Here is a 23,923-nt window from a genome sequence, read left to right as displayed (position 1 = left end):
ACTTTGACTTATTATTTAAAAATTCTTATTCGTTCTTCTAGGATTATAATTTACTTCTTTCACTCACCACAGCATGTATTAAAATAGACGACACCACTTTGTAGGAGGTGGAAGGTGGACGCTTCTGCTTCCTTCCCCAGCTCCTGTGCTTCCCCCTCCATCATGCCTCTATCCAGTTACAAACCATGCCACATTTGGTTACTCGATTTGTTTTGGGTGGGGGGTTACTAGGAATTGAAGGGACCCTTTACCACTGAGCCACATCCCCAGTCCTTTTTATTTTTTATTTTGAGACAATGTCTTGCTCAGTTGCTGAGGCTGGCCTTGAACTTGAGATCCTACTGCTTCTGGGTGGCTAGGATGGCACCGTATCTGGTTCTATATTTGCTCTTAAAGTAGTTAGTAATGGGAAAATAGTTTTGTATTTGGCATTATTTTTTTGTGCTTTTTTTCTGTTTTTGTAAAATGTGGATTTCCAGCAGGTGTCCTTTTGCCTCTGGGACTTTCTTTGACCATTCATGTTCATGCAAGACTGCTGTGCAGAAATTCTCTCAGCTTTTGTGTGTCTGGAAGAAATCTTTGTTTTTACTTTCTTTTTTATTAATGAACTTGATTCATAAAAGCAATGTAGTTTTAAAGAAGATTCGAGCGTGCAGTGCAGAGAGTTCCTATACTCCTCAGCTGCACAGGTCCAGCCTTCCCACTAGACGGGTAGCATTGGGACCACATTTGCTGTGAAGCCTGTGTCTCACCGCTCTGTCCTAGATGTGTTTACCCTGCACATTTGTGCTTGACTCCTGCCTAGCATAGTGTCCTCCTCTCACTAACTCACTCCTCCATGCTTTTTTCTGTTTCTGGAGTATTCCACAAATACTCTTATGAATTTTGTCACTGCATGAAAGGATTTTCTTGCCAGCTTTGGGCCTTGCCAGGCTTGTAAGCTCTGAAGCAGGGCCTGGAGCTTGCTCATCCTGCACCCAGGCTTCTCATGCTGAGTCTGGAGCCACCTGAGCTCAACGTAGGCCTGCAGCTGAGTGAGCGGTGAAGGGAAGGTGAACAAGCACCTGCAGGGCTGCTTCCATGGTTCTGTTTCCAGGAACATTGCTTATGTTGCCGTACAAAATCAAGCAAGGTATCCTCTTCCTCTATATTTAAAAAAATTCACCAAGTAATGCATACCTTTGAAACAGTTATTGATCCAGGAGTTTAAGTGATAATCATTTTGCTCCCTCCCCAGCTCAGTCTTGGTAATAGCTATTAACTGTTTGGTGCATGTGTTTCCAGGCTTTTTCCTAAGTAAGTACATACCATGTGCACAAGGATCACACATATCTTCATAAATGTAATCTGTTAAGAAATGGACTCCTGAATGGATAAAGAAACTGTGTTATATATATATACAATGGAATATTACTCAGCTATAAAGAACAATAAAATTACGACATTTGCAGGCAAATGGATGAAATTGGAGAATATCATGTTAAGTGACTCCTGCCTAGCATCGTGTCCAATCTCAAAAATCCAAAAGATGAATGATCTCACTGATAAGCGGATGATGACACATAATGGGGGGTGGGAGGGAGGCAAGGATGGAGGAAGGAGGGACTGTGTAGAGGGAAAAGAGAGGTGGGAGGGGTGGCGGGGAAGGGAAAAATAACGGACTGAATCAAACATCATTACCCTATGTAAATGTATGATTATGCAAATGGTATGCTGTTACTCCATGTACAACAGAAACAGCATGTATCCCATTTGTTTACAAGAAAAAAAAAAAAGAAATGGATTCCCACTATATGTAAAATTCTTCACCTTAGTTTCTCATTTACTTTTTGTGGATATCTTTTTGCATAGTATGCCAAGGTATAGATACGTCATGATCCTTGAAGCTCCCTTCCAAAAGGTTATAGGACACTGAGGTTGTTTGCAGTCCTTTTCTTGTATCATACTGTCATGACTGAGAACTTGGAGAGCTGATGGTGGCCAAGTACCATGCTGTGAGCGTCCTATGATTGTCTCACTGCATCCTTATAACAGTCTTCCTAGGCAAGCCTGGGCCATCTCTCCAGAGGGCCTTTCTCTCCTTTCATCTAATTAGCATAGCTGACAGAGACGTGTATTGAGGCTGATACTTTTGGACTCTGCTCAGCCACCGTGAGCCCTCCAGGTCATGCCATTATAAAGCAGCAGGTTTACCAAGTGTTGATTCCAAAGCACCGATTTGTTTGCCTTTAGCTCTTTGCCATCTGTATTCACTGTGGCACATGGTCCCTGCTTCAGGGGCTTTCTCTTATCCCTTTCCTCTCTTTCCTTAAGAGGGCAGGTCCCTTGTGACCACTTGAGGCTAGATGCAGATTTGTCTATCTGTTCTATGGCCCTAGAAGCAGATTGGGGATCTTGGTTGCTTGATTTCCCAGGGGAGGTTAACATGAATGTGGTCCAGTGAAATGTAATCAGCGACTTTCTCTATAGTGTCTGTTTTGACTTTCCCAAGCCTCCTGGCTGCCAGATCTCGACCTTCCATCCCTAGGGTGATATAAGTCTCTCCGTGGACAGGCTGTAGTTGATGAATTTCTTCCTGTGTATGCTGAGCCAAAAGACTGCCTCTTTGAATTCCATATTTCTAGTCCTCTTTTCCTGCAAACCAAGGTGGGTTTTTGACTTCAGTGAATTCTCTTGATGCATGCGTGACCAGGAATGAGGTTTATGGCTCCTGGAGAGTCAGTTGCTTGGGAGAGCAGACAGAAGCAGATGGAAGACCTTTCCACTTGCTCAAAGGAAGCTTTAAGGAGCTACGGTTCCTCCTCTTGCACACTGAGACCCTCAGGCCACCAAGGCTGCTGCTGATGGTTCTGACTTTTCCCCCTTGATCATTTAAAATAACTTTGTTGAGGCATTATTTTACATGCAACAAAATCCACCCACTCTAGTGTCGGATTGGAGGAATTTGGGTTAATGTATACAGTCAGGCAACCTGGACCACAATCAAGTTTGAACATTTCCCTCACTAAGTTCCCTTGTTGCCACCATTTCGGTCTGTCCCTTCTTATTCCACTGCCATGGCCAAGATAAGCGCTGATCTGGTGTCTGGTGTCCCCCACCAGGGGACCACATTGCATTTAATTGTCATGTCTCTTTGACTCCTCCCATCTGTGGCGTTTTCTTGTTCTAGTCTTTTTTTTTTTTTTTTTTTTTTTCCTAACTTGAATAATGCACTGGAAATGATAAATATATGAGTAAAATAAAAGGCTATTTTTTCACTTTTATTCTCTTTAAAAATAATTTACTATTTAATGAAAAACAAGCCTCCTGTGGAAACTTACACCTGGAATCCCAATGACCCTGGAAACTGAGGCAGGGACAGCAAGTTTGAGGCCAGCCTGGGGAACTTAGTGAGACCCTATCTCAAAATAAAAAGGGCTAGTAGTTTAGCTAAGTGGAGAGTGCCACTTAGCTAAATCTCCAGTATTACGTAATCTCCAGTATTACGAAAACATAAAAATGTTTAAAAATAATAATAAATTAAGATTAGTAATGCATGCATTCTATTGTTTAAAACAAAAGTATAGATAAGATACACGACAACAAAATCATAAAGAATGGTAGTAGAAAATGAAGTTTACTAATGATGTGTGTTTCTTACTGCTGTGACTTAAAGATCTGACCAGACAATTTTAAAGGAAGGAAAGCTTATTTGAGGGCTCATGGTTTCAGAGGTCTCAGTCCTTAGACAGCTGGGTTCATTCCTCCAGACTCCAGGTGAGGCAGAACAACATGGCGGAAGAGTGTAGCAGAGGGAAGTGGCTTACGTGGTGACCAGGAAGTAGAGAGACTCCACTTTCCAGACTCAAATATACACCTGAAGCCATGCCCCAACCCCCACCTCCTCCAGCCACACCCACCACTTCAGTTACCACTCAGCTAATCCATCAGGGGACTAAATCACTGATTGGGTTGAGCCTCTCACAACTTCTCCTCTGACCCTTCCTCCAGTGTCTCACATGTGAGCTTTGGGGGGACACTTCACTCCCAAACCATAACTACTGTAAGATTCTTAAACTATATGATATACGTACTATGTGATAGATTGCACTTTTCAATCATCTATTCCTTAGTTTTCATATCCCTGTGAGATCAATAAAAGTTTCAATAAGAACAGGTATTATAGACTTTTAAAAATTTGCCTGAAATCCAGTTGTTAAAGTTATCACTATTTTTTAGATTTTATTTTTTTTATTTGTTCAAATTAGTTTTACATGGCAGTAGAATGCATTTTGGCACATAATACAAAAATGGAGTATAACTTCTCATTCTTCTGGTGGTACAAGGTATTATCTCTTGTCTTTTGTGTTTGCTAAGACTTGCTTTGTGGCCTAAGATATAGTCTATTTTAGAGAAGGATCTGTGTGCTGCTGAAAAGAAAGTGTATTCACTCACTGATGGATGAAATAGTCTATATAGTTCTGCTAAGTCTAAATTTTTGATTGTACTATTCAGTCCTGTAGTTTCTTTGTATAGTTTTTGTTTGGAGAATCTATCCACTGGTGAGAGAGGTGTGTTAAAGTCACCCAGAATCACTGTTTTGTGGTCTATTTGATTCTTGAAATTGAGAAGGGTCGGTTTGATGTACATAGACGCTCCACGTGGGGCATAAATATTTACGATTGTTACGTCCTGTTGGTGTACGATTCCCTTAAGCAGTGTGAACTGTCCTTCTTGGTCCCTTCTGATTAACTTTGACTAGGTCCACTTTATCTGATGTGAGGATAGAATCCCCTGCTTGTTTATGAGATCCATGTGAATGATATGTTTTTTTCCCATCCTTTTACCTTCAGTCTGTGGATATCTTTGCCTCTGAGGCAAGTCTGTTGGAGAAAGTTTATTGTTGAGTCTTGTTTTTAATCCAGTCTGCCAGTCTGTGTCTTTTGATTGATGAGTTTAAGCCATATACATTCAGTATTATTATCCAGAGAGTTTTTCATTCCCTGTCATTTTTATTTATTTGTTTTTTAACTTTAATTATTTTCTCCTTTTATTGACTCTTCTTTTAGTGTAGTGCCTCCTTTGCTGGTTTTCAGTTTTATATTTTTCATTTCTTCCTCATGAAATATTTTATCGAGTGTGTTCCCCAGTGTAGGCCTTCTAGTTGTGAATTCTTTTAACGTGTTTAGCATGGAAGGTTTTTATTTCATTGTCAATTCTGAAGCTTAATTTTGTTGGGTACAGCATTCTTGACTGGCATGCATTTTCTTTCAGAGCTTGGTATGTATGTATTATTCCAAGACCTTTCAGCTTTTGAGGGTCTGTTTTGAGAAATCAGCTGAGATCTGGATTGGTTTCCCTCTAAATACAACCTGTCGTTTTTCTCTGACAGCCTTTAAATTCTAGCCTTATTCTGTATGTTAGGAATTTTCATAATAATGTACCTTGGTGAGGGTCTGTTGTCATTTTGTACACTTGTTGTCCTATAAACCTCTTGTATTTAATTTTCCATTTCATTCCTTAGGTTTGGGAAATTTTCTGATATTATTTCATTGAAAAGGTCATGCATTCCTTTGGTTTGAATCTCTGAGCCTTCATTCTATCCTGATGAATCTTAAATTTGATCTTTTCATGTTATCCCGTAATTCTTGGAATTTCTGTTCATATTTTTTTAACATGCCCTCTGTGTGGTCAACTCTCTTCTCAAGATTATGTATTTTGTCTTCCTTGCCTGAGGTTCTGTCTTCTAACTGGTCTAATCTTTTGGTGATGCTTTCCATTGAATTTTTAATTAGGTTTATTGCTTCCTTCATTTTAAGGATTTGTACTTGATTTCTTCTCTTAATCTCTATCCCTTTATTGATGTGATCTTTCACTTCCTGCATTTTCTCTGTTTTCACTACTTACATCATTCTTTACATCACAGATTGTTTCAACTGTGTACATTATAAACTCCTCTTGTCATTTCTTCTTCTGTGTATCAATGGATTCTATTATTGGAGTATCTTGGTTTGTTTGAGGTGATTTGTTCCCTTGTTTTTTCATGTTGTTTGTGTGTCTACCCATCTAGCAGTGTGTGTCTGAGGCAGTAGAGTTTCTACCCTGTGGAGTTATAGTGTTCCTTAAGGTTTCCAGTTCCTTGCCTTTAAGGGGAGACCAATATTAACAACACCAAATACAAGCAATATGCAGCCTTAAACCAAGTAGCTCCTATTAAGACATCTACAGGTTTGTTGCAATAAACAGAAATGATGTCTTCAATTATTGTCTACAATATAAAGGATAAGTTTGCCAAAGGGTTTACAGTTCCAAATGGTGGACAAAGAGATAACAGAACTAGTGTCGGATGTGATGTTCATGAGGAAGAAGGAGTGAAGATTGAAGTAAAAAATTATAGGAAGTGTGAAAGAGGAATTAATAGAGCTTGGCTCTTAGCAGGATAGAAGAGAGAAAGAGAATCCAGGGAAACAGATAAGTTCGAGGAAAAAATACATAACATAAAAATTTAAAAAATTAAAAATAGAAAGAAAATAGTAAAAGAATGAACCACAAAACTGTAATATACTATTCAAAACTGTAATATACTAGTCCTCAATAAACTGATGCATGAAAAACACTTCATTTCAAGAATGGTGTAAATGTGAAAGAGAAGAGAAAAAAGAAAAAAAAGAAAGGGGATCTTGGTGAAAAATTGAACAATTATTTCATTGGAGTTCAGTGGCTTCCCTCTTCAGCAGTTCTGTGGGGTTGTCTGGAGGGTGATGTACTTCACCCTCAGGAGGGTTGGGGTTGCTAGGTTGAGAGGGTTAGTCCTGGAGGTGGAACTCCTGGAGGCAGGGTATAGGCTTGGGTATGCTCCAGTCTCTTCACTGGGTGCCTGTTGGTCTGGAGATTTTAAGTCAGTGCTCCTCCAAGACCCAGCAGTTGCTGGTCCATACTGGAAGACTGCACCCCAGGACTCTCCTTTGGATTCCTCTCATGTGGTATAGGAGCCTTTTCTTAGACCACTCCCATGCATGGATACTGTGCAGCACAGCTTGCTGTTTTTTTTGAGCAGTGTCTCTGATCTCTAAGCTTTCCCTATCCGGACATGCCTCAGTCTTCCCAAGAATGTGGGTTCCTTTAATTCCTGTATTGCTTTACTTATAGGGACTGTTATGGTTTGTGTCACCAGCTGCTTTTGCTGCTGTGGGGCTGGGGATCTTTCCCCTTTATTATACAAGATCTCCTGAGTTTCTGATCTGTTTTGAGTGTCCAGTATCAAATTACAGTTTTCCCTAATTCTTGATATTCATCTTCCTTATTGAAAAGCTGCCTGTCTGGTCTTCTTGCTTCATGCCACTGAGCCACTTGGGAAGCAACCCTCTATTCCACCATCTTGCCACATGCTCCTGGTTCATTCTTGTCTTTCATGACCTTGGCAGTTTTGAAGAATAATGATGAGGGATTTTGTAGACTGTCTCTCAAAATGTATTTGTCTGACATTTTCTCATATTAGATTGTGTTCTGGAACTGTGGGGAGCATACCCAGAGATGATGTGCCTTCTCAGCACCCCATACCAGGAGCTGCATGGCATCCGCAGGAGTTGGTGTGGATGGTACTCACCTTTGTCATGTGTTCCCGTGTCTGTCAAGTTCATCTCCATCTGTGTTTTTCTGAAGATTTGTGATATGGAGAATTTTTTTTTCTTTTGTGCTTCTTGACCACACACACACACACATACACACACACACACACACGTACACACACATAATGTGTGTGTGTAAAGTTAAAATTTTTTACATGTTTTTAAAATATAACAACTTCATTGAGATTATTTTACATATCACATAATGCATTCCCTTAAAGTGTGTAAGCTGATGGCTTGTTTTATATTCACAGAGCTGTGCAACCTCACCACCATGAATTTTAAAGCTTTTTAGTCTTAAGAAGAACTCCTGTTCCCATTAGCAGTCACTAACTTTTATCCTTAGTGCCCTGCCCTGGACAACCTGTCTCCATTGGTCTGCCTGTCCTGGACATGTTATTGAAACCTAGTCCTATTGCACATACTCTTCTGTGACTGAGTTTTCACTTGAATGTTTTCATGGTTTGTCTGTGTGGTGGTGTATTTTAAGTACTGCATTTCTTTCTTTTGCTGAATGATATTCCACTGAGCAGACAGTTGTATTTTGTTTACCCATTCATCAGCTGAAAGAAATTTAGGTTACTTTCTGTTATGAATAATGCTCGTGCAATCATTCATGAATACATTTTGAAAAACCAAGCTCTGTGTCTCATTATTGAGGTATAAGATGGTAAGAGTTATTTATATAATCTATGTGGTAGTCTTCTGTGAGGTGTTTTCTTCAATCAGTGACTTGTCATATTTGTTTTGTGTGACTTGGGGAACAAAACTTTTAAATTTTGATTAAGTTTTATGTTTTAAACTGATAAATTGATCATTTTTTTGTTTTAGCTTTTATATGAAGTGATTATTTGAATATTAATTTTTGTGTATGGTATGGGGTAAGTGTTAAGGCTTATTTTTTCCCCCATGTGAGTATTTATTTATTCTAGCATCACTTTAAAGACTCTCCTTTCTCTTTTTGGCTTTGTGAAAAATCTCTTGATATATCTGTGGATCTCTTTCTGGAGTCCACAGTGATCTGTCTGATATTGATATCGCACGCCAGCTTTCTTTTCCTATTGTTAGCTTGATTTATCTTTCTTCATTCTTTAATTTTTAACTTATCTGTATGTTTATATTTGAAATATGTTTCTTATAAACAGAATATAATTGGCTCTTGCTTTTTAAATCTTCTGTTGTGAACTTTTGTCTTTTAATTGGAATGTTTAGAGCGTTTACATTTAATGGGATTATTGGTGTGATTAGGTTGAAGTCTGTTGTCTTGCTATTTTCTGTCACACCTGCTTTTTTTCTCTTTTTGCTCTTTATCTTAGATTAAGATTAATTGAATTTTTTTTAGTTTCAGTTTCTCTTTTTTTAATAGTGTACTGTTTTGTTATTCTAGTGTTGTCTGAGTGTTGTTCTGTTTAGTGAATCCACCCATTTCTTCACTCATTCACACAGACATGCCCTTATACCAGGGACACTCTTCCATTGCACTGCACCCCGGCCCTTTTCACATTGATTTTTGAGGCAGGGTCTTGGTGAGTGGTGAAGGCTGGGCTTGGACTTGCTGTCTTCCTGCCTCTACCTTTGCAGTGTTGGGATGACAAGCCTGTGCCGCGCCTGCTTGCCTCAGTGTCTCCTCTGTGTGTAAAGTGTGTTTATCAGACCACAGCCCCTTGCAGGGGTGTTTCACACTCCATGTCTGAGAACCCTACAGCAGTGTGCTTTCATTTCCTGTATCCTGGTCTTCAAGCTGTTTTTGTCTTGCATCTTGCTTGTATGTTTCTCCCCAAGAGACCTGAGTAGTTCAGACTGTCCTGCAGACTGTGGTCTCTGGGCACTGCAGTAGCAGTGACATGTTCTCCCCTGACGGCCAGTGCCGCCTCTGTTTGGAGTGCCTGGGCACCCTAGGTTCCTGGTGGCCTGCCATCTGGGGCTCCTTCCTGGCTTTCCGTTGCTCCTCAGCTGCGAGCTGGAGCACGGCTGTCCTGTGCATTGCAGGGGCCCTGTGGCCTCCGGCCTTCCCTTTCCCTTAGGTGACTGTCACCACTGACCCTGCTCAGAGCTTTCCTTACTCCCCCAAATAAGCATCATCACTCCTTCGCATTTTATGGGTTTTATGGCTAATCATCACAGGAAGGTGGGAAAGTAAACATAGTAAATGTAGAGAAATGTCTGAATTTAAAACAATTCCTTCCAGACCCAGAGTCCTTCGTCATTGGGAGAGTCCCAAGTGCCTCTCTGGTGGTCTGCCTTCTGTGTTTGTTGACCCTCAGATCTCCCACTGCCTCAGACTTTTCTTCCAAGTCCGTTTAGTCTTGAAGAAACAATCAGCAAAGGAGAAGACTTTCCACTGTCTTAAGTGGACAGTTTCAACGTCTAATGACTGCAAGGCTGAGCGAGGTGGGTGCCCATCAGCGTGCCTGTCTTGGACAGGCCTTGGGCATCTCTGTCCTCCTTGTGGATGGTGGTTGCTACCTTTCCTTTGCTCCATGGTTGCATTACCTGGTCTTAACACAGTACGTGGAACTTAGTGTCCTTCGGTCCATGTTGTCCACATAGCTGTATGGATTATTGCTCATTTCCACAGTCAGATCATTGTCAGAGGACTCCTTGACATCTTCTGGGACTTCAGTGCCAATGAAGATGACTTCTCTGTGGTAGTGGAGATTGTAGTTTGACTGTCAGAAGATTCAGGTTTGTGTAAGTACTGTGTGCCTTTATTTTTTACTTATATATTTGTAAGAAATGATATCTACCCAGTAGTAGTGAAATTAAAAAATCTGTTTATCAATCAACTTTAAGCAGTCTGACTATGAATGAGTCTTGTTATAAAGAATGGGTGTCTTACTTGAAAATGACACAAATTGTCCTTACTTTTAGAAAATTGGGAGGACTAATGGTCATGAATGCCATTTGCCCTGGCAGTTAGGCCTTCTTATATTTCTCGAGTTTTGCCAGATGATTGGTTGCTAAGAAATACCCAATCAAAAGAGGTCCTTTGGATCAGAACAGTCCCAGGCATTAGTCTTCCTCACCTGTGATCTCCACAGGCCAATCTTGGTTTTCTTGCTCTTTCTGCCTCTCCATGATTGCTGTTCTGGAAGGAAAGCACGTTGCTGTGCGGCAGCTGCCGTGGCCTTGCCTGCGCCCTCTCCCGCCACTCAGTGGAGAGCGAGATGAACGAGCGCGGCGGCGGCCCTGACCGCTCCGGCAGCCCCTCGCCTGCTCGCACGACCAACGCGAGCCGCTGTGGAAGGTTCCGGGACTCCCAGGCCTTAGAATTCTGATCATCTTAAACTGAAAATAGAAAAATAAGCCTTCCATGTAGTTCCCATATTATTTTAAAATATTCATATGAATATGACACAACGCTTTTAAAAAGACCCAAGTGGATGTTTGGAGTCTTTAAATGGATCTCTTTGTAAATGAATCACCATTTACGGTGCTGCTGCAATTATATATTTGTGTTAAATCTAATGTGGTATATTGGAGCTAGGGCTGCTCTTTTGTTTAATGCTTTGCCTTAGAAATAATTGGGATGCGTGGATTGTGGGGGAGTGCATTTATGAAAGAATTATTTATAATGTATACATTCTGGCTGGAATTTAAATAAGCACAACCCATAGGCCTGCACATCAGCCATTAGTTGTAATGGCTTTTGGACGCTGGCCCAGCCTGCAGACTTCTTGCTCCTTCCCCGATTTATATATGGCTTGTTATAATAGAGTTGTCATTCTCTCTTCTTTTTATGTTTTTATATTGCTGTATAGCTTATTAGCTTTTTAAGCCTGTCTGTAGCATAAATACTCTAAATGGGAAATGATTTTTAAACTGCATTTGTCTAATTTGCTTGATGAAGTATTTTAGTAAGAAAAGCTAAAAACTATAAGTATATACTATATAAGATGCTTGACTTAACCTTAATGTAATCCTTCTCTGGTTTTCATTGCTCTAGAGCCCACGGTGTGGACTGAGCTGATGAAACAGATCCCTCCTGTTGACACTTTTCTACAAGCTTTTCCAGTGACGCATAGCTCATATCTGTTGTAGTGAGGGACCTTACAGATCCAAACAGTCAGGTTTGAACATTGTCACTATGAGATATCCTTAGCAAATTCTCGTTATTCTTGTTTTAGTTGATATTCATAATTCAGACAACAGCTTCCTTTGAGTTGGTTCAGGAACACAGGCTTTGTTGTGCTCAGCTCCTCTTATCAAGGAGGAGGTAGGCAGCACTGCATCCTATGGATGGGGGCCTTCCTCTTTAACATTTTATTATGGAAATTTTCAACCTGCATTGCAGGAGAGAGAATATTAGAACGAATGCTCATGTACCTCCATCGCTTCAGCCAGCATTGACATTTGACCAGTCATTTTTCATTTCTGTTCCCAGATAAAATCATCCCAGATAAAAGCAATTCCCAGACATCCTATCACTTCAACAGTAAATACTTTAGTGTAGCTCTCTAAGAAGTACTCTTTTTAAAAAACATAATGACGATGCCATTATTATAATTTAAAAATTATTAATAGTTATTTACTATCATCTAATATCTAGTCATTGGTCAGATTGTCCCAGTTTTCTCATAAATGTGGCTTTTGCAGATGGTTTGTTCACATCAGAATACAAATAAAGTCCCGTCTTGAATTTGGTAGCTAGGTCTTTCGGATCCCCCGCCCCTTGTCATTTATTCATTGAGGAAGCCAGACCATTTAGTTTCATAGGACTTCTCACATTTTGGATCTGGCTGGTCCCATCTTCAGTGTCAGATGTTCTCCTGTTCCACATGTTTTCTGTAAACTAGTAGTCACAACCTAGAGGCTGCGTGAGAGGCAGATGTTCTGTTTCAGAATTTCTATACACAGGCTGTTCTCCTGTTGGGCAGATCAGGAAGCCCAGAAGCTATGGGTAGCCCTTCTGGGTCAGGTCTGGGCACTGGTTGAAGTGTGGGCAGGCTGTCCTTGCACGTGGAGCTGCCCACCGCTTTGCCAGCCACCTTGACGGTCACTGCCAAGTGACCAGTGTCTCGTGGGAGGCACACAGTCCTGGGCTCTAGTGCCATCATTTTTTTTTAGTTTGAAGCCTGGCATTTGTCTGTGAAGAGCACCCTATCGACTATTTGATTGACCCTAAAAATCTGTTAGTACAGAGAAAGACAGGGCAAGTGCTTTATTTTCTCCATTATTTACCTATTTCCAGAATAATTGGTTGGTGTCCTAATAACCTACAGAGGTTACCAGCTAGGTTTTTAGATTTGTTTGTTTTTAGTATTATTATCATCCCCTGAATTTTAATCTGTCAGATATGCTTTAATTCATCGTGGGCTTGTTCTTTTTGATGATCAAATTGTCTAAGCTTTGACCGGTGGGAGCCCTTCAGTTTGGTTCCAGATTCTTCTTGACGTTTGATGGTGCATCTGCACCCGGAACTTGCTGTATCTCCAGGAAGCCCAGGTTCCTTTACAGAGGAAATGATAATTAGAAACTAGAGCATGGGTCCCGTGGGTACTCATAGCTACAAGGTTGAGCCTTGCTTCTAGTGACAGAATAGTTTCTTTTTTTTTAAATAAAATCCTCAATGAATTTATATTGATATTTTCAACTCAAAGTTAGGATTATAGGACTTGTATTTAACTTCTTTGGTTTTACATTTGTATCTTTTTTTAACCTTACATTATAAATCTTGCTTCTTAATGACATTAACATGTATGTGCATTCAAAGCAAAACCCTAGGGCACTACTGACCAGGTGGCAGGGTGCCTAATGTAGGTTAAGATTTCTTTGTGTCCCTTTTGCCTTGAGGCCACTCCCACTAGAAACATGTATGTTACTGGCTTTTAAAGCCGCTGGCATTGAACCTTCTCTTGTAGTGAAGCCACCAGCTTGGCATGCAGTTAGGCTCCCGTGTGTGTGTGTGTGTGTGTGTGTGTGTGTGTGTGTGTGTGTGTGTATGTGGAGAGGTGAGGGCCTGCTGTTTCATCTGGGCTGGTTTTGACTTCTCCACCTCAGCCGCCTGAGAAGCTGGGACTATTAATGCATAGCTATTTGTTTATTTTTATAAAAATAGCTTCAGCTTTTACATTTTGATTTGTAATTATTTAAAAAGGTTATTTAGTTCCAAAGTCAAAACAAAACATATCTGGAGAGGTCTGCCTCCTTCCCATCCCTGCTGCCTGTTCTCCCTCCTTTCTAGGTGGCCCTCTTTTGGGGTTTGACTTTTCTTACCTTACAGCTCTCGAATCGTGGGTTCATGCTCAGAAGCACTGTTCCACGCTCCGCCCGCTTCTCTCCCTCCTTTCCCCAGACCTGGGGCTGAGAGTCTGTGGCTCTCTTCGTTGTTCACTTTTCCTTATGGTGTTGTACTTCACAGGGGGTATGGGGCTTGCTTTTTTGCATAGAGGGGTCATTTCTAGTCTTTTGTACTTTAAAACTGCTGTGAGGAATAGCCTTGTGACATTCTGTCTGTGCCAGTGTCTTTTGGAGATGACTTTTCACAAAGGGTAAATGTATTTAGTGTTTAATGGTATATAGTGTTTTCATTATTTTTAAAGAGATTCTAAAATTCTGACTTGTATTTCTTCCTTGATCCAGTGTTATTAAAAGAGTAGATGCTCATTTTTAACTGTTAAACCGTGTGACAGGATGAAATGAGTTTGTAAGTAAGGAAACAGTTGTCCTGTTCCAGTCTCCTAACAGGGCTTCTTGATTATTTTGCGTTTCCTCTCTAGGTGCTTGCGTTATTTCCCACAAGGTCTAATCAGAACGTGGTGCAGTTTCTTCCGTTCATTCACTCACTCTGACAGGTTCTGAGTGCCCATTATGAGCCAAGCTCTGCGCTTTGTGCCTGGGGATAAGGAGACGAACAGAACAGATTTGCTTCCCCAGAAAGCGCATCTGTGGGTGCAGACCTTTCCCTGTTTCTTCATAATCGTCATCTCAATGTTGTTGAATGCTCAGATTTTTTCAGCTGTGTGTGTGTGTCTGTGTGTGCTGTAGATGCAGTGAATGTCGTAAAGGATGCAGTTTTATGCTTTTTTCTTTGGATGCATTCTTGAAAATGAGATTATACTGGGTAAGGGGACTTGACATTTTCTTGACCTGTGTCATCTGTCATTGACATATATTCTGTTATGGAAGGGTCAAGGCAGGAAGTCTGGTTTTGATTCCAGGGCCTAGCACAGTGCCCTCAGTTGCTGTATGATTGCTGCAAAGGTGCATCAGTGGCTAAGAACAGGCATCTCACGCGCTTCCCCACTTCAGCCTCTACCCCACCTCCCCTGCTCCTGCCCCAGTTGCTCCCTGCCCTGCCATCGCCAGGGCTGCTGTGCATCTGAACTCAGCTCTGGCAACACCTGTCCTCTCTCCTGCTGCTCTGGCCTTCCTGCCCCTGGAGATGGCTGGCTGCACAGCCCCATCCTTGCCTGCCCGGCCTTCCTGTTCTTCCTCAGCTGCTCCCTCTCTCATCCTGCCCTTGTGGGCCCATCCCTCCCATCACCTCTATTTTTTTGCCCTTTGACAGTGCTTCCCTGGCTCGGCCTGCACAGCCCCCTCCCCCTGCATTCTCTAGTGCTGGTTGCAGATCTCCGTGGGAGGGAGTCCCATCACGCATTGATTGGTGCCATTGCAAATTTATGGCTTCCAATTGTGGCTGGACTTGCAGCGTGGCGTGGCAATCCTTTTCCTTGTCCCTCATCAGCTGCTTTTCACATTATCCTTGGCAGCTTTCTTAGACCTTTGCCACTTTCATCAGGCCCCTCACCTCGTCCTGCCTCTGCCAGGCAGGTGACCTTGCCTTTTACATCACTGAGAAAATAGAGGCCTTCAATCTTCATCCCCTGTTGCAATGAATGGAGCCACCATCTGCTTTATTCAATTCCCCTGAGCTGCAGCCTGGGAACCATCGAATTCTTCCCTCTCACCTCCTACATCCAGTTAGACCCAAGCCACGTCATCTTTGATTCTATCATAAATACATATCCTGAGGGCACCCCCTCCTCTCCATTCCCACCATATTTAAACTCCATACTGTGAGGAAACCAGCCTTACTGAGCACTCTCGAGGCCGTCCATGCCACTTGGCATAGCCCAGACTGCTCTGTGGTTGCTTCTGCCTTCCTACCATTGGCTGTTGCAGGATCTGCTCTTCTGAACCTTCCTCTCTTCCCAGTGCCCCATCTCTCTGCTGTTCTCAGTTTCTGCCTTCCGTCGGCAGTCGCTTACCCTTTCAGACATCAGCTATGGGGCTGCTGGCAGTGCCCAAAGGTCCCTGGTGAGTTAGGATTTTAGCTCTGCATAGATGCAGGTGATTTTTCCCACAGTGGTGGGGCTGCCAGGTACTGCTGGGCACTTGCCTCTCACGATGAGGGTAGACGGTCTCCTTTAATTTTCCTACTAGCCATGCATGAATGACACCTATCTCAGAGGAGGGAAAACTGAGGCGCAGTCAAATGGGGTTGTGGGTGTCATGTCGCCCTGGGCAGTAGACTTGCTTCCTGGGGCTCACCTGTCATCTCTTTGGGGTGGTGGAGGCAGCTCTTCTGGCTCTGAAACCAGAAGCTGCTCTCCATGTTCTAAGTCTGAGGCCCTGACTGTAGGAATGGCACTTGTTTTCTTGACCTCTGTGACTTCATGCAAGGTCTGCACCTGGTGGCATTTCAGTGAAGGTGTGTGGAACTGAATTGGCTGCATCTTCTCAGCTGGGCCAAGCTCTCTCCAATCAAGTGTCTTCCTGACTCAACCTGCTTCTCCTCTGGCATTCTTAATGGGTTTTCTCTTTCCATTGTGATCATGCCTCGTTCTCCCTCCTCTCTGCTCGCTGGCCTTGACCCTGAGCACACCACCCACTCTGCTCCCTAGAGCCAAGCTCCTCTGCCTAGACTCTCACTCAGGCATCCACTCGAATGCTTCTGGAAACTGATGAATAGGAATCTAGCCATGGACTTGACTAATGTGCTCATTGAAAAATCCAGTGTTTTTGTTTTTTAAAAAAATAATTTCAATTTTTAAAATATCATGAAATATTTAATCATATAAGAAAGGATTGTGCAATTCTGCGATGAACACCCATATACCTCCATTACATCCGGCAGACGTCCCCACCCTGCAGCGTGGTGCAGGGGGCACAGCCGTGGTCACCGTGCTCTGCACCCCCCTTCCTTAGGAAGCAGCTGTCCTCTGCAGCCAGGTGCTCGTGGACACTGCACTTGGTGGCGGTGGTTCTGAGTACCCTGCATCTCACTTTTGGGTGCTACGCCACTTCCCGTGGGTGGCACTGGACTGCACGCTGCGCCCTTTGCCCCGTGGTCTTCTGTGCGGTGGCTCCACCCACGTGGACCTGCGGGCTCCCAGGGGTTCCTTCCGAGGGTTCCTGGCATTGCAGCGGTGTCTCCCCTCCACGTGCTCCTCTGGGTGATGACTTTTTCACCTTTTTTCCATCCTTGCTTGATCCACTGGTGCCATTCACCCCATGACGTTCTTTAAATATATATTTCTGCCTTTATTTTATGTGTTTATTTTTATTGGGTGCTAAGGACTGAACCCAGTGCCTCACACATGCTAGACAAGCCTCTGCTTCTGAGCTACAGCCCCTCCCCACCACTGTGAGTTTGAAGAAACTTTTACTGGATGCCTATTAGGCCTTTCATGCTGCTCCGCCCCAGTAGTGGGGTGGAAAGGTGATGGACACACCCCTGGTCCTCCTGGGGCTTTGCCCTGGGACCCTCTAAATACTCCCTCCTTTGGCTTCTGATGCGAGTGGCTTCAGTACTGACCTGTGTGCACTTGGGCATCTTGTGTCCCAGACCCCGTTCTCAGCTCTTTGTGCCTTTTATTCCCACAACAGCTCTATGAAACTGGTTCTACAGACAGTCCATGGCTTAACGAGAATTTGATTTAAGGTTTTTTGAAGTTTACAATGGTGTGAAAGCATACTCTATTTTTTTTTTTTCACTTTCAGAAGTATTCAGTAAACATGGGGTATTCAGCGCTTTCATAAAACATACTTTACCTTAGATGATTTTGCCCAACTGGGGCTAATAAAAGTATTCAGAATACATTTAAGGTAGTCAAGGCTAGGCTATCATGTTTGGTAGGTTAGGTATATTAAATGTACTTTTGATTTAAGGTATTTTCAACTTAACAATGGATTTGTTGGGACATAAACCCATCATGAGTCTGGGAACATCTGTATTAGTATCCTTTTCTTTTCTTTTTTATTTTTTTTGGCAGGGCTAGGGATTGAACCCAGGGCCTCACTCATGCCGAGCAAGCTGAGCCACATCCCCAGCCCCTGTGACACACTTCTACAGATGAAGAAACTGAGGCTTAGACAGGCTAGGTCACTTGTCAAGGTGTCTCTGCTGGTAGACTGTCCAGCACGACCTAAACACAGCATTCCTAGTCACACCCCGAGCCCAGAACCTGTGCAGTGTTGCAGCTTCTCCTCTGGGCTCCTGGGTGCCCCACCCTGCCTCTCCCGGTCTCTTAGCCCACTTTGCTCCTGTCTTTATCACTAACGCTGGTCCTCTGCCCATCCCTAAGGGCTGGTTTTCTTCAGGGTGTTGTGTTTGGTCTTTTTCTCACGGTACCAGGGTTCCCTACACAGTCTCATCTGCCACCCAACCTGAGGGAGAATTGACATGCAGGGCGGGTTTCTCTCTGCTGCTGTGTTCCTCTCCTATTCTCGGCTCCTGACACATGCCAGACCCTTAATCAGAGTGTGACACCTCAGGGTCTTGTGGACGCTCACTTCTCACTGCCCCCAAGTCCTGTCACTGTGCGTGGGTAGTATTGTGGGCTAGCACCTTTCTCCTGCTGGCAGCCAGCCAGGGCCTCCTTCCTCCCACCTGGTTGTTGCAATCGCTGCCTTCCTGACCTTTCCACGTTCAGTCTTTCGTCACCTCCAATTCACTCAGCACACCGCTGTCAGAATGATCTTCCTGAAACACTTGTTTTTCTCCGTCGCTGGTCAGAAGCACTGATGTCGCATCACCTCTGTGGCCAACAGTCTTGCAGACTTGCCCTCTTATAACCTGCGATCGACTGATCATCTGCAACTGTCTACGTACTCCTGTGACCTGATACTGTTTTCCTGCCTTCCCATCATGGTGCTGGGTTATGTGTTGTATTACTTTCTCTGTAAATGGCAATCTTGTGTGCTTTCATTTCCCTAAAAATGGCTCTCTACCTTCTTTGAATCCCTCTGAGTTCTGGTACTTGCTCACTCAATTCGGATGGCAAAGGACAGTGCTCCTCTGCCCTCATCTTCTGTTGCCTGAGGAGTCTTCCTTTTCCACACTAGTGTCTTCCTTGAACCCTTCCCTGTGGCGTTCTTTTGCACCAAATGTAACTCACCTCTCAGGTGAGGCATGCCAGGGTTAACAAAGTAGCAGGAGGAGGGTGCCGTGTTTTCCAGCTCCTGTGTTTGCAGAGGAGAGAAAGCACTAAATCATCCATTTATTCAGTAGTTCCCAATAGGACAAAACTTTTGTACCACATACTGCTGGTCCTGAGGTTGACCTGGAGGACAAATGACAAATCAGACTTGGTACCTAACTTCTGAGTTCGCCCTCTGTGGTGGGGGAGACAGTGGCAATTATGAGTCTTGGCCAAGACATGTCTGTATGTGTGCGTCTGTACACCGGGAAATATGGGAGGAGCGTGGCGGAGCGCAGGGCTGGTTCTAGGGTAGGCCAGGACCCGGCCTGAATGGAGCTCAGGGAGGAAGGGGCTTGGTTGAGAGGGAGCAATGGTAGCATCAGCTGGGCCTTGGGGGCCTCAGAGAGGAGGAGGGAAAGGGCAGAAGAGCAAGCATTGAGCACCCAGCCAGGACAAAGATGGAGGTCCTGCTCAGGAGTCCAGTCTTATGCTCCTGTGTCTCACCTTTGCCTTTCCTCCTCTTCTAGGTTAGCAGAGCTGGTCAGGAAGTGCTCTGGATTCTTCTGGAACAAGAGCTACTTTTCCATCATGACATGCGTCCAGCTCTGCTGGAGCAGCCTGCCCCAGACAGTGCTCGTAAGTAGAGCGGAAGCCGTGAGCACAGCCTGACACGGAGTGACTGCCGGCACCCGCGGGACCTGTCCCAGGGTTGGCCTCTGCAGGACTTGCAGTGTCACGTGTCTTCATTCTGGTCAGCACCCTTCCTGTGAACGAGGTGGCCGGCGACTCAGCCTCAGTCTGGAAGCTCGTGGAGCAGCCCGAGCCTGCTTGGGAGGCGGGTGCTTTGAGCATCCATTGTTTTAAGAAGACAGTGCTCCGGAAACCCAACTGATGTGGTGGCTGAGGAAGGGCCTAGACCTCTGCTGGGTGAGATGCTCAGGTCATAGGCAGAGCCTTTGACCTGCCGGGATCCTGGGGCTCAATTCTCAAGGCAGAAACCTTGTGTAGTATGTGAGATGATTTTTCAGTGGTACTTGAGACAATTAAGAAAAAATTTGTGTCTATTTTATCAAGTAGGACAAGACTCAAGTAGACAGGTAAGCACATGAGAAGCCACTATGAAGGATACAGAGGTGACAGATGTTCACAGCAGAGTGGGAAATGCTGTTAAGCGTTTGTGTTCATACCAGGTAAAGTCCTACGATGGAAAGAATAGTTTCTGTACTCAGTGTCTTCTGTCTTTGATAGTTAACGAAAAGGTACCCTTAGGTTTGTGTGCCCATTGCTGAATGACTGCAGTTAGGACTTCGTGCTCGCTGGAGCTCTTATTGTCAGTTGATGAGCCATTGGAGCTTTTACCCACCTGCGATCAGAGCTGCAGCCTGTCCTGTGGTCCCGGGGATGTCATCACAGGCCATCTTGTTTCTGCAGCGGCCACTCCTCCATTGAGCAGTGTGAAGGACATTGTGTGACACGACTCTGTCTGTGTGCAGTACAGAAGTGTGTAGCTTGGGATTATTTTGGCATTTTAGGAAAAATTTGTACATAAACTATTTTAAAAGTCATGAGCCTTAATTATAAGTAAATAAAAAAGATAGAAAATAGTTTTCTTATTAAGAAAAGAATGATGTTAGAGAAGGAAATTATTTTCTTTTCCAAAGTGCAAAATCATTATTTGCCATAGAGCTAAAATATTATATTGTGTCATTAAAACATTTGGCAATTTTTCTTTGTTTATGTAAAAGTTTTCTTCGACTATGTGTTAAAGGCCTGGATTTTTAAATTAATTTGATTTTTTGCATCTTCCATATGTTTATAAGATGAATCAGACTGAAGAATAATTGATTGTTAAGATTCAAATTCTCCAGGTTTCTTTTATAATTTCAAGTTTCTCTACAAGAAATTAAATTTACTTTGCAAAATGAACCTGGATAATAACATTTAGTTGGGGTATTCGGCAGTTGAGCAGTGAACTTTGCTAACTAGATCTTCTTCACTTGGAAGTTGATTAGGCAAGTTTCCAAGGTTACGATCAACAACCAAAATATCTTATTTCTAAGGACTGATAATACCAAAAAATAATTCCAAAGACATTTTTGCGTGATTTTTTTATTTTGTTTTGTTTCTCAACGCTCCATCCTTGTCAGCAGTATCCTTCGTCTTCTTTTTTTCTTCTTTGAAACATTTGGAAAATATAACAAGCCTCTCAGAAGCTCTCTCCACAAATCACTTGCAGAGCAAATTAGTTCACATAAATTTTCTTTCTCATTCAAAGTGAGTTACTGGTATCATGGCTTGAATACTGAGCTCTCAGCTGTGGCTGCAAGAACTGAAATGGCCTTGGACCCCCACCCACCACCAGGCCAGGCACATGCCTTTGTCCCCACGGTGTTTCTAGAGGGTTTCTGAGCTTTCTCCCTGGAGCTCCTGTGGGAACACACTCTGTGTGAGTTGTCTTGTCTGGCCTGTATAAGCTTTGGTCCAGCTCCTCCCCAGAACCCAGAGGCCAACGGGCCTCCTTGGGCCTCCTTGGGGTACAGTCAGAACTGACCACTTGTTGGCTGGGAAATGGCACTGTGGGGAGAGCATGGGTTCCATTATTCAAGGAAGAAACGTGGACTTTGCAGGTTCTGATGCAGCTTTTGTGCAAGTGACCTTCAGCACTGTGGCACCAGCATGTATCTGTTAAGAAGTGGCTTGGGGAACCGTCGGTTTGCAGGGTGATCGAGAAGGAAAGGAGTCAGTTGGACTGGGCCGATCCCCTGTGTGTCGGACTCCGCAGCCATGTGGTGTGAACACTGCCGCAGCACAGGTTCACAAAGACACACCCACTGAGAACGGTGCCGCTTTGGAGGAATGGCTTCTTCCCAAGGAAACTGCGTGTCGTGTGGACAGAGTGCTCTCCGGTGGACTGCTCATCCTTGTGGGAATCAGCCAGTCGGTCGGGGTGCTGCCCACACCAGCGCATCAGCAGTCAGTAGGCAGAGCCAGCTGCACGAGCCTCGCAGCCCCGCTCCTGGGCTGGGACGAGGGTAGGTTCCGGGCCACCCATGTGCGTCTCCTTCATGCAGTCTTTCTCAGCCCCCCAACCAGTATTAGTGGCTTTTTCCTTTATGCACTCAGAAGGATTGGTACATATCTGTCTTCTGTCACTCGGCAGTTGAGTTGCGAGTTCTGTTTGTTTCTCCCTTGAGACGAAGAGCTGCTTAAACGTGGGGCCCCAGCATCTCTGCACCGTCAGCACGCAGCACAGTGCAAGGCCCAGCGTCAGTCCTGGATAAATGTTAGTTGTTGGATGAATGGATTGGTTAAAGACGGCAAGAGCTGTATCTTGTAATTATATCTAGACAGGATAAACAGGCCACCGGAGACCAATTATAATTCCTCTTGCTTGCAGGGAGGCCATTAGCATTCTGAAATTATAACTAATTGTCAGAAGCCTATTTCTCTCTCGCAACGCATATTCACATTAAAGCTCCCTCGTTTTTTGTCGTCATTCCTATTTTTAAGCTCGTTTTTATTTATGCATTTATTTAAAGAGTACGCTTTGGTTATATGCTATAAAGAATAGTTGGTTCCAAGCAACTAAGTGTGGATCATCATTTTATACAAGTGGTTCCCGGGGCCACCAGAAAAATCATTTCTTGTCACTCAGTGTGTTGACTTTTAATGATTCTTGCTTTGTTTTATACTGTGTAGTAATAAGGTCATGTGGGTGTGGCAGAGGGGAGTGGAAGGAGATACTGAAAACTCTTTAGTTGCCTGTTACCCTGGAAACAGAAGCCTTACAACTCCATTTATTGTGGCTGTCACTGTGTACGACTTTGCTGAGAATGAGACCAGAAATATGTGTCTCCTAAGTTGGAAGACATCAGCCTTTTCTTTTTTGTGTTATGGGGCTGGTTTCTGCCTCCACCTGCTCCGATTACTCTCTTTGCTCCTCTTGTCTGCACATTTCAAGTAGAGTGCTGGGTGGATGGCTCACGCAGGACCTTGTCCTGCTGTAGAGCAGCCGTGCTGTGTGCACACTGAGAGCGGCAGATGTCAGAGGTGGGAAGTGTCCTTCCTTCCTTCCCTACCCCTTCACTCCCTTTTATTTGGAGGGCAAGAGTGGGAGAAGGTTTTTTTTTTTAACTTTTTTGGGTAACTTTTCTTTTGTTTTAATTTAACACTTGCAGAAAAATGCAGGAATAGTAGCACAAACTTCCTGAGTACCTTTTATCCATCTTTCTTCGTTGTTCATGTCCTACTCCATTTGTTCTCCTCCTCTAAACATGTACGCATAGGCGTGCACATGCACACACACATTTTTTTTCCCAAGCATTTGAGAGAAAGTTGGAGACATTGTATACCTTCACATCTAAATACTTCAGTGTGCACGTCCTAAAAATAAGGAAATTACTTTTAAACAGCCACAGCACTGATCAAACTTGGGAAATTTAGCTCTGATACTGTGCTGATCAACGTGCGCATTCACAGTTCACATCCTAGTGCCGTTTGTGGAGGATCCTAGTTGCGTCAAGTTGTCTCCACTAAGCTGGTTTGGTTTTTACCAATTTAGGACAGTTACTGAGTCTTTGAACTTTGTGACACTGATATGTTAAAGTACAGGCCGGTTTTTTTTTTTTTAAACAGGATGTCTCCCAATTTGACTGATGTGTCTTAATGAATGGATCAGCCTGTCTATCTGGCTGCTGCAGTGTCATGGAAAGGATGTGCTGTCAGTGTGTCGTGGCACAGGACCTGCTATTTCAGTCAGCTTTGTCACTGCTGTGACTAAAGGACCCAACCAGCACAACTGTAGAGGAGAAAGGGCTTATTTGGGGACTCACAGTTTCAGTTCTCAATCGTAGTTAGCCGGCTTCATTCCTCAGGGCATGAGGCAGAGCATACTGGCAGAGGGGGTGGTGGAGGGAAGCAGCTCACATCGTGGTCAGGAAGAGACATCTT

The 23,923-nt window shown here is 43.6% G+C and overlaps 1 long non-coding RNA gene across 1 annotated transcript in view; it reads left to right on the top strand.

Annotated features, from left to right (window-relative positions):
• The window catches only part of LOC306654741, a 52,387-nt gene extending 32,231 nt beyond the window's left edge, over nucleotides 1-20,156 (top strand). Inside the window, exons 3-4 of the long non-coding RNA XR_013762048.1 lie at nucleotides 10,186-10,298; nucleotides 19,501-20,156. This is a non-coding gene — a long non-coding RNA (uncharacterized lncRNA). The remainder of the gene's footprint in view (nucleotides 1-10,185; nucleotides 10,299-19,500) is intronic.
• The last annotated feature ends 3,767 nt before the right edge of the window (nucleotides 20,157-23,923 follow it).

The sequence above is a fragment of the Sciurus vulgaris genome (genome assembly GCF_902686455.1).
Source record: "Sciurus vulgaris genome assembly, chromosome: 2".
Lineage (NCBI taxonomy): Eukaryota > Metazoa > Chordata > Mammalia > Rodentia > Sciuridae > Sciurus > Sciurus vulgaris.
The sequence above is the reverse complement of the archived record's forward strand: the minus strand, read 5'-3'. Positions and strand labels throughout refer to the sequence as shown.